The sequence below is a fragment of the Triticum dicoccoides genome, chromosome 1B, assembly GCF_002162155.2.
Source record: "Triticum dicoccoides isolate Atlit2015 ecotype Zavitan chromosome 1B, WEW_v2.0, whole genome shotgun sequence".
Taxonomy (NCBI): Eukaryota; Viridiplantae; Streptophyta; class Magnoliopsida; order Poales; family Poaceae; genus Triticum; species Triticum dicoccoides.
Window position 1 is genome coordinate 265,735,048 of NC_041381.1, and position 10,964 is coordinate 265,746,011.

Genomic DNA, 10,964 nt, shown 5'->3' on the forward strand with positions numbered 1-10,964 from the left:
AGAGACAAGGAGTTCACATATCGCCCAGGCATTACTTGTTACGCTTGTGGAGAAGAAGGGCACTATGCCAAGAAGTGCCCCAAGCCAAGGAACTCAACCCCGAAGCCTAACAATGGTGGCAATAATTCAGCGCCCAAGCGAAACAATTTCAACCCCAATAACAACCACAGGAAGGGTCACCTGAACCACGTGACCAAAGAGTAAGCACAAAAGGCCCCAGATATCGTACTCGGTACGTACCCCGTCAACACAATACCTGCCAAGGTTTTGTTTGATTCAGGAGCTTCTCACTCATTCATTTCAAAGAGTTTTGCTTTGGAAAATAATTTTTCGATGCTTCCCTTGGAAAAATCAACGATCATCAAGTCCCCTGGGATTAAGCAAGTGACCCAGAGTTATTGTCAAGGTGTGGTTATTGAATTTGAAGGATTGAAGTTTTACGCCAACCTTATTGTATTGGAAAGCAAAGGACTGGATGTCATCCTAGGGATGGATTGGTTAACCACCAACAAAGGCTTTATTGATTGCTTCAACCGGACCATGATTCTCACACACCATCACGGGAAGACAATAAAAGTTTCAGCCAAAGAGAGACAAATACCTCGGCAACCAAGATTAAACAAGGTGGACGTTTCTGAGCTGAACAAGGTTCCAGTAGTGTGTGAATTTCTAGATGTATTTCTAGAAGAACTACCAGGCATGCCACCGGACCGAGAGATAGAATTCAGCATTGAGCTAGCACCCGGAACCGCTCCCATTTACAAGAAACCATACAGAATGGCACCCTCCGAATTGGTAGAATTGAAGAAGCAAATAAAAGAATTATTGGAGAAAGGATACATACGAGCCAGTTCCTCACCTTGGGGTTCTCCAATTTTATTTGCCAAGAAAAAGGATGGAACACTGAGATTGTGTATTGACTATCGAGCTCTTAACATGGTCACAATCAAGAACAAATACCCAATGCCCCGAATCAATGATTTATTTGATCAGCTCGCACAGGCCAAAGTCTTCTCAAAAATTGACTTGAGATCGGGATACCACCAATTAAAAGTGCGAACAGAAGATATTCCCAAGACAGCCTTCACTTCCAGATATGGACTGTATGAGTTCACAGTAATGCCATTTGGGCTAACCAACGCCCCCGCATATTTTGTTCACCTCATGAACAAAGTATTTATGAAGTATATGGACAAGTTTTTTGTGGTATTCATTGATGATATTCTGATATACTCCAAAACACCAGAAGAGCACGCCGAGCATCTCAGGATTGTACTAGGAGAACTCAGGAAACATCAACTGTACGCCAAATTCAGCAAATGTGAATTTTGGCTAAGACAGGTGGGATTTCTGGGCCACGTACTCACCCAACAAGGTATTGCAGTAGACCCGAAAAAGGTCAAGGCCGTACTTGGCTGGAAACCACCAGCTAGCGTAACGGACGTACGAAGTTTCTTGGGAATGGCAGTCTATTATCGGAGATTTATTGAAGGATTCTCCACCATATCAAAGCCAATGACGCAATTGCTCAAGAAAGACAAGAAGTTTGAATGGATAGAAGCATGTGAGAAAAGCTTCCTAGAACTAAAAAGGAAATTAACAACGGCACCAGTGTTAATTGTGCCAGACATACACAAGAATTTTGAGGTATATTGTGACGCATCCCGGAAAGGCCTCGGATGCGTATTGATGCAAGAAGGCAAGGTAGTTGCGTATGTCTCCAGGCAACTCCGCAAGCATGAGGAAAATTATCCCACTCATGACTTAGAATTGGCAGCGGTCATCCATGCACTCAAGGAATGGAGACACTTTCTACTTGGAAATCGTTGTGAAATATACACAGACCATAAGAGTCTTAAGTATATTTTCACACAGCCGGAACTTAATTTACGACAACGACGCTGGTTGGAGTTGGTGAAGGATTATGATGTTGGAATCCACTATCATCCTGGAAAAGCAAATGTTGTGGCAGATGCCCTTAGTCGGAATCCAAGCACGGACAACGACAATATACCAAATTTGAGGCCAGAATTTCAACAGGAATTTGCCAAACTCAATTTAATAATGGTCGCCGAAGGCAGTGTGTCGAATTTGGAAATATAGCCTACCCTAATGGAAAAGATTAAGGAGGCTCAGCATGGACACCCCAGCATTTATGTCATAAAAAGGAAAGTGAGTTTGGGGAAGGCCTCAGAATTCAACGTAGATGAGCAAGGAATATTGTGGTACGGAGAGAGACTTTGCGTACCAAATATCAAGGACCTCAAACAACAGATTTTGGCTGAAAGCCACACCGCTCCGTCTTCAATCCATCCCGGAGGAACAAAAATGTACAAAGACCTTCAGGAAAATTTTTGGTGGCACGGTATGAAGAGAAACATAGCCACGTTCATTGCATGCTGTGACTGTTGTCAACGCATCAAGGCCGAGCACCAGAAACCAGCCAGGCTGTTACAGCCAAACAAGATACCCGAGTGGAAGTGGGACGATATTGGAATGGATTTCATTGTTGGACTACCACGGTCACGACACGGAAATAATGCCATATGGGTCATCACCGACAGATTAACAAAGGTAGCACACTTTATCCCGGTGAAGACAACTCACACCACTCAGAGACTGGCCAGACTTTATCTTGCCCATATCGTCTGCCTGCATGGAGTCCCAAAGACTATCATATCTGACAGAGGCACACAGTTCATCTCTAGATTTTGGGATCACCTACAACAGGCACTGGGAACCCAACTAGCATTGAGTACCGCATACCACCCCCAGACTGATGGGCAAACTGAACGCGTAAACCAAATTCTAGAAGACATGCTGAGAGCCTGTGTCCTCACCTACGGAACCAGTTGGGAAGAAAGCTTGCCATATGCAGAGTTAGCATACAACAACAGTTATCAAGCCAGCTTGCAAATGGCACCCTTTGAAGCTCTATATGGGAGAAGATGTCGTACCCCACTTAACTGGTCAGAAACCGGGGACAGCCACATCTTTGGCCCAGATATGCTCAAAGAGGCTGAGGAGAAAGTTAAGACGATTAGAGATCGACTCAAGACAGCTCAAAGTCGGCAAAAGAGTTATTACGATCGAAAGCATCGGGAAATCAGTCTTGAACCCGGAGAATTTGTATACCTAAGAGTTTCTCCTATGAGGGGTCTACAGTGATTTAGGATTAAGGGAAAGCTAGCACCAAGATTCATCGGACCATTCCGTATAGTGGCCCGAAGAGGCACGGTAGCCTACTAGCTAGACCTACCCGGGGATTTATCCGATATCCACAACGTGTTCCACATCTCGCAGTTGAGAAAGTACGTGAGCAACCCAGAGAAGCAAGTATCACATGAGAATATTGACGTGCAACCAGACCTCACCTACCGCGAGCACCCAATAAAAATATTTGAAGAGTCTGAGAGGAGGACCCGACAGAAAACCATCAAGTTTTTCAGTGTTCAGTGGAGCAATCACACCGAGAATGAAGCAAATTGGGAGAGAGAGGATTTTCTTCAGACGGAGCACCCACACTTGTTTAAGGATCAGCTGAAATCTCGGGGACGAGATTTTTCCTAAGGGGGTAGATGCTGTGACACTCCAAAAATTTTGGTGGTTTTTGTTTTCAGAAAGAGCCTTGCTTGGTTTAAAGGAGGTCATTTAAATCCTTCTTAAAAACCTCTCTTCTGAGTTTTCCCTCTCAAAATCTTTTCTTGGATTTAGTTTCTTCTAAAAAGAAAATCTTTTTGGTTTTGGGATTTCCTTTAGTTTTGATCCCTTCTTGTTTTTACCATGCCTTTTATGGTAAAATTCTCCCAAAACCCCTCCTTCCACTTTGCGACAACTCAAACATTCTGTCCCAACTAGTTAAATCCATTTTTGGATTTTATATCATTTATTTCTTTTCCCAAAACAACTCTGCCCTTTATTTTGAGCCTAGGTAATTTGCAAAGCAAGTACCTTAATGCCTTTGAGCTTTGGTCTCAAATCAACTCCTCTGGATAGTCCTTAGCACCCACAACCTAGAACCATCAAGATCCACTCTTCTTCTTTTCAAAATTTTCAAATTTCACCCTCTGCAAGTTTGGACCAGATTTGTCAAATTTGGTGAAATTCATATCTCCACTTCTCCAAAAATTCCACCAAAATTCAGGCAACCCCCAGTTGCAATGAGAGACCACTCCACCAAAAACCAGCTCAAGGAAAAATCCCTACATGCCAAAATCATTCTGTCGAACACCTGGCCTGCACTGTTACTGTACATCTTCAGAAATTTAGTAAGTGCAGTGTCATTTCTTCGTCAGAGTTCAGTCACATGTCGACTGTGCGCCTGGCGCGTTGCGCACGGCTCATCCTCCCTGTCCGGAGCACCACACGTGCACTTGGCTCGTTCCTGGCGTCGGTGGCACCCTGGCCCGCCTGCGTCGGCGTCTTCCGCGGCGGCAGAGCCTCCCGTGGCGGCCGAGAGAGGGCATCCTGCGGCATAACGCCGTTTGGCACCGCCCAAACCACCTGAGAGCTCCATGTGGCCATCTCCCTTGCCAGCGCACACATGCAACACCGTCGCCATGGCTTGGCACGCTCAGGGCGCGCTCTCTGCCGCCGACGTCCGTACGGCTGTTCCGTCTGGGACAGGCCGTAACCACCCCTACCTTGCTGAGTTAGACACTGGAATGGAACCAGTGCTCCATCTAGATGATGCTCAAGCCCCTAAACCAACCGTCCAGCCACAGCGCCGCCGTAATCGCTCGCCGGACTTATCCCGTACACGGCAACCGCCTCTGGCCGGCTATAAATAGCGCCTCCGAGCTCGCTCTCGACCCCGCACACTTCCACCACCTCACTAGACCCCGCCCAACCACTGGAAGAGCCTCGAGGGGCCCTTTTTCCTCCACTCCGGCCACCTCCGTCCGCCTCGGGCTCCGGCAGCGTTCTCTCCGGTGAGAACTCCTCCACTGCCCTAGACTTGCCCGTAGACTCATGGCACCTCTAGGAGAGTAACCACCACTCCAATTTGATCCCCGCAGCTCTCTTCGATGAGGTCCACGACTACCCGAACCACCGTCAGCCGGAGCAAGGGCCGCCGTTGAAATGGTGCTTGCCGGCGACCACCACCACCACCCACCGATGCGGAAGGACGTACTGAACACGGAGGTACCACCCGATCCCCCTGCGTCGCCGTGGATCGCCGTCGGCGACCACCGCAGCTCTCGGGCGCTGTCGAGCTCCGTCTCCCTTGTTTGAATATTCAAACCTGACAGGTGGGACCCGCCCGTCAGTCTCTCATTCTTTTCTTTTAAACGAATCGTTTTCTAGAATTTTCTGCAGAACCCCCTGAGAGTTTTCTGTTTCATTACAGAAAGGTCCCTGAATCAAAACCCTTATAACTTTTAAACAGAAAAGGATTTTTGTTTGATTCGTTTTTGTTCTCTTTAAATTTTTGTCTAGTTTTTTATCAGATTTATTTGAAAATTATTTGGATTACTTTCTGTGCACCTTGCGGTATTTATGTTACGTGCGTATTTTCTTATACCGTAGATACCGGAGGAGGTGACGGAGCCGCGAACTTCACCCAGTTAGACTCCGACTACTCCGAACCAGGCAAGCATGTTTGAACTCTTGATATGATGAGTGTTTATTTCATGTTTGCATTTAGGAGTTTCATGGCATGTTTATGAACATTTCTTTGAATGTTATATTTCATGCATAGAAGTGGAAAGTAAGTTTTGGAAAGCCATATGTTGTTGGATACATATTTGCATGGCCATGTGATGGCATGAGGATGGGTAAGATGGCAGTGTTGTGGCATGCTAGTCTTACGCCAGTCTATTTTGGCTTTCAGTGTCATCGTGAATCAATCACATTTCCATTCATTCCCATCCCTGTACTGCCACATGTTTTCGCAAGGAATATGGCCTAGTAAGTTGCAAACCATTTTCCTGGTACACACCAAATAGAGAGACTGGGATGAGGGTTCCATGGCCCTGGATTAAAGCCCGTCATCCGGTCAAGGGGCATGGGTGTTTCCGGTTGGGACCGAGAGGGGGGCACCCCTTAGAGCGCGCGTATAGAAATTTGATCCCATGCTATTCGAGGTTGTGACCTCCCTGTCTCAAAGTTTTTCTTGGACGTTGTCTAGGGTGATTCCTGGCATCGTGAGGTGGAATGTGTGTTTATTGGTTAAATGTGTTTCTACCGAAATACCGTAAACGGAACTAGTCCTTCGTGACTACGGAAATCCGTTGGATGTGGTCAGTTAGTACAAACTCTGCAGAATCACAAATCCTTTAAATCATCTTGTACATGTCCAAGTACTGTGTTCATCTTATCTTGTCAGATATCAGCCTCAATGACAAAAACCCGGTGGACTACATGAGTTTTAAATCCGGTTAAAAGTTTATTACTGTGGATGGACTAACCCGTTATTTACTTTTGATATAAGCCCTTTCTGTGATGTCGCTCAGACGTCCGACTGTGGCAGGCTTGTTATTTACATTTGATATAAGCCCTTTCTGTGATGTCACTCAGACGTCCGACTGTGGCATTCCTTTTACAGGCCCTTTCTGTAATGTCGCTCAGACGTCCGACTGTGGCATTTCTTTTACAAGCCCTTTCTGTGATGTCGCTCAGACGTCCAACTGTGGCATTTCTTTTACAAGCCCTTTCTGTGATGTCGCTCAGATGTCCGACTGTGGCATTTCTTTTACAAGCCCTTTCTGCAATGTCGCTCAGACGTCCGACTGTGGCACTTCTTTTATAAGCCCTTTCTGCGATGTCGCTCATACGTCCGACTGTGGCATTTCTTTTATAAGCCCTTTATGTGGTGTCGCTGAGACGCCCGACTGTGGCATTTCTTTTATAAGCCCTTTATGTGGTGTCACTTAGACGCCCGACTGCGGCATGAGCTTTATTTGTTTACCTTTCGAGGTGTCGCTCCAGACACCCGATCGATTTTCAGTTATTTGTTTTACTTATCAAGTCGTGCAAAAAAATTATTATTGGAATGAGCATCATTATTTCTTATATCTTTTGTCTGAACTGTCTTGCGAGTACTTTCAAAGTACTCACCTGGCTTGTTGATTTGGCCAGAGTTTGATGAACGCGATCTCATGGATGAAGAGTTCGATAGCGAGTCCGACGCCTAGAGGAGTCCCAGTCAGTCCCGTGCGATCCTGCATTTGGTCACTGTATTATATCCGCTTCCGCCACCCCAGAAATAAATCCATCGAGCCTCACCTCGATGCTCGATGAGGTGCCAGTTAGGAGTCAAGTTATCCACCACCACTTTTTATCTCGAGCTAGTAGCATGTCACCACACCCCTGTGTCATAACCGCCCTTATGTAAGATATTGGCGAGTTTGTAATAAATTGTTGAGCAGCCTCTGCTCAACCCTGTAATATATTTAATGCTACTGGTCCTCTGTTTATCAAGTATTTTTCTACCAGTGAGGATAACTTTTCCTATACTGGGATCTAAAGATCGATTTTCTCAATAAGTATTTTATTGAAAAACCGGTCGTGACACAAAATTTAATATAAGAGGGGCAAAGAACCCTGGAAAAATCACATTCAATGTCTCCCAAAATGTTCTTATAATTGTTTAATGTTTTTGGCAAGGTTCCTGAACCAAACCAAAAATAGTGAACATTTTTTGTGGAATATTTTGGGCATGGAATTTAAATCATTTTTTATTTGAATTAGGAATTATATTCGTAATAGATAGAATATATTTTTAGAAAAACTTTGAAACATCTTATGTGCATTTGGAGTAGTCCATTCAGCAACATAAAATATCCAGAGGATATTCGGCACTGTGTTGAATCTGTTTTTATTTTAAACAGTGGCAAAACTAAACAATACAGAAGAGAAGTAAAACAGAGCAGAACTTACCTCAGCCTACCTGCGCGGCGTGCTACTGTTGCCGGCCCAGGTGTGCAGCCCATGCCACCTGGCCTTCTGCAAGTCATCTCCTAGCTCCTACCAGGAGGACGACGCCGTGTCAACCGCGCACGCACCTGAGGTTTCCACCTCCTGCTTCGTGCTGGCGGCCTCCCCTCCGAGCCTGTCTGCGCCTGGAAACGCCTAGCACCCCCTCGCCCACTCCCTCCACCTCTCTAGCCTCTCCCCACCGCTCTGGCTCTCTCTCCCCTCACCTCCCCACTTGTCTGGAAGCTTCGCACTCATCGCGTACGTCGTCTCCATCAACAGACACAACGCCGGGAGTCCTGTAGTAACACCATCATCGTCGTCTTCACCGACGGGCACTGAAGATCGCCGGCTCCGATTCACTGTCTCCAAGCCGTCCCCGAGCTCGCTGACCATCTCCTATGCCTCCTTGTGAGCTCCTGCACCTCTCACCCCTCTCCCCGTTGGCGTGTTTCTCCTCTAGCCGCCGCCCTGTGAGCAACCGAGGCCGCCGTCCGCCATGGCCGGCGAGCCCGCGCTCTCGAACTTCCCCTGCTTGCCCCCGTGGCACAGGTGTGATTATGCTGCCCCTAGATGCCTCTTGTGCCGCCCCGTTCACGGTACGCGAGCTGCAGCCCTGCACCCGCTGGAAGCCGAGCTCCGGCCGCCCCAGGCCCGGCTGGCTCCACCACCCGACGCGCGCTGGTCTGGGGTCTCAAACGATCCTAGCCACGCTGCGAACGGGGCACCACAGCCCGTGCCCGAGTGCCTCGCCGCATCTGCTGCTGCCGGGGGCTAAACTCCAGCATTTTAACCGCGGTTGACCAGGGGTTTGACCTCCCCCTAGGTCACCCACATGCGGGCCCAGACCGCCTAATTAACCAAGGTTATCTTAAGTTAAAATGCTAATTAACTCAGGTAATTGGGTTAGTCACTAACGTGTGGACCCCGCTGGTCGGGGTTGACCTGGACCGGCCCTTTGACCTGCTGGCATTATGCTAATGTCACCCTGACGTCATAAAGGTTTCTGGAATTTAAAATAAATTATAAAATGATTTATTATTTCAGAAAATACTCAAAACTTCTAGAATTCATAGAAATTCAACCATAACTCCAAATTAAATAATTTATATATGAAAAATGATCAGAAAAATCCAATATATCCATCTGCACTAGTTTCATGCATGTTAAAGCAACTTAAACCTGCTGTTTATATCAAAACATGATAATGCACTTTATAAATTAATAGTTTGAGTTTGAACTTAAACCTTGGGTTGAAAATAACTCAAACCCATCTGGTTGTAGTTGCATTAGGCCAACACACTCATATTGCCATGCCATGATCATGCATCATATTCTGCATTGCATTGACTTTGTTCCTTCTTTGTTGCCGGTGGTTGTCCCCTTTCGATAAACGTGTTCCGGCGATGAGTTCGATGACACCGATGAAGAGCTATACTATCTTCAGAAGTGCCAGGCAAGCAAAACCCCCTTATTCATTCCGATACAATCCCACTCTCTCGCTCCTGCTCCCTTTTACTGCATTAGGACAACAACGATTCAACTGTTACATGCTGCGGTAGTTGAACCCCTTTCCTCTGCATGACCTATCATTGCCACAGTAAATAGATGAAACCCACTAGCATGAGTAGGAGATGTTTGAGCCCTGATGTGCCTACTCATTCATGCTTGTTTGTCATGCCTGCTACTGCTTACAGTTGAGTCAGGTCTGATTCATCAGGGATGAATTGGAGGTGTGTGAACATGTCCTACTATGTGTGAGCTAAATGTGTGAACACGATTTGGTAAAGGTAGCGGTGAGAGGCCATGTAGGAGTACATGGTGGGTTGTCTCATTGAAGCCGTCCTCAGGAACTGAGTTCTGTGTTTGTGATCCATGAACAGCTACTACCACGTATTGGAATGCTTAAGTGCCCCTCTCGACTTATTAATCAACTCGATCTCTGTCCAGGAGTTGCAACTAGTTTCTGGTGTTTGTTGGTAGTGCTAGTAGTCTACCAAGGGGCACCCAGTACAGGTGGGCTTGGGACAGTCTAGGTGCAGTGGCACGGTGTACGAAGTGGCACCCGGATGGTGGGCTTGGGAACCCTGCTCGCTTCCTTGCTTTTTGCTTTTGTATTCTTCCGTCGGGGCGCGTCAGCGCACCCACTGGGTGTAGTCCCCGAGTTCTGAGGCGGCTGCTGAGCAGGCGGCCTTGAACTTCTAAGTAGATTCAGGTGCTGACTTGTCCTTATTTTTTTTCTATCCTTTTTGTAGGACTATCATAACCTTCGCACGGCCGCCTTCAATTTCCATGTCCGGGAGCTGACTCAAAAGACCGCTGACCTGTCTGAAAGCCGGAGTAAGTGTTCCGCCTTCTTTCTCTCGTGGGGACGCGTTGGCGCACCCACTAGGTGTAGTCCCCAAGATTCGGGCCGACTGCTGAGTAGTCGGGCCGGATCTTTTCTGGCGACTTCTTCCTTACTATTTATTATTCTTTGTTGTCTTTACAGAGGCCAACGCCGCCCTACAGCAGCAACTGGGTGAGGCCCAGACCGCGCTGCGTGCTAAGGAGGTGGAGTGCAATGCGGCGGCTCAGGAGCACGACCACCTGGCCAAGAAGCTGGCTGACCAGAAGGAGAGTCACAAGGCGGCTATCCAGGCGGTGAAGGACAGCCAGGCCGCCCTCCAAAGCCGAGTATGAGACCGAGGTGGTGAACTGGGCCGAGTTAGAGAAAGCGTTGAACGGCGGCTACGGCCAGATCGAAGACATGGTTGACGGTAAGCTGCCTTCCTCTTTTCCCCCTTTTTTTGCCGCTTGTTGCTTGGTCCGACATTTGACTTGGTATTTTTATTTTCTCTTCTTCATGTAGAGTACTTCCCCGGCTATTCTGTTGCCGCCAGCCAGGTCATCGAGGCCCACCGCAACGCGCTGAGGCAGGCTGGTGTTAAAATCGCGCTGAATGCTCGCCAAACGCTTGAGGAGCAGCTCTTGGCCATCGAGGCTCGTCTCCAACCGGCCCACTGGATGCTCCTCCGCCTTCAGCGTGTTGGAGCTTAGCTGCTTTC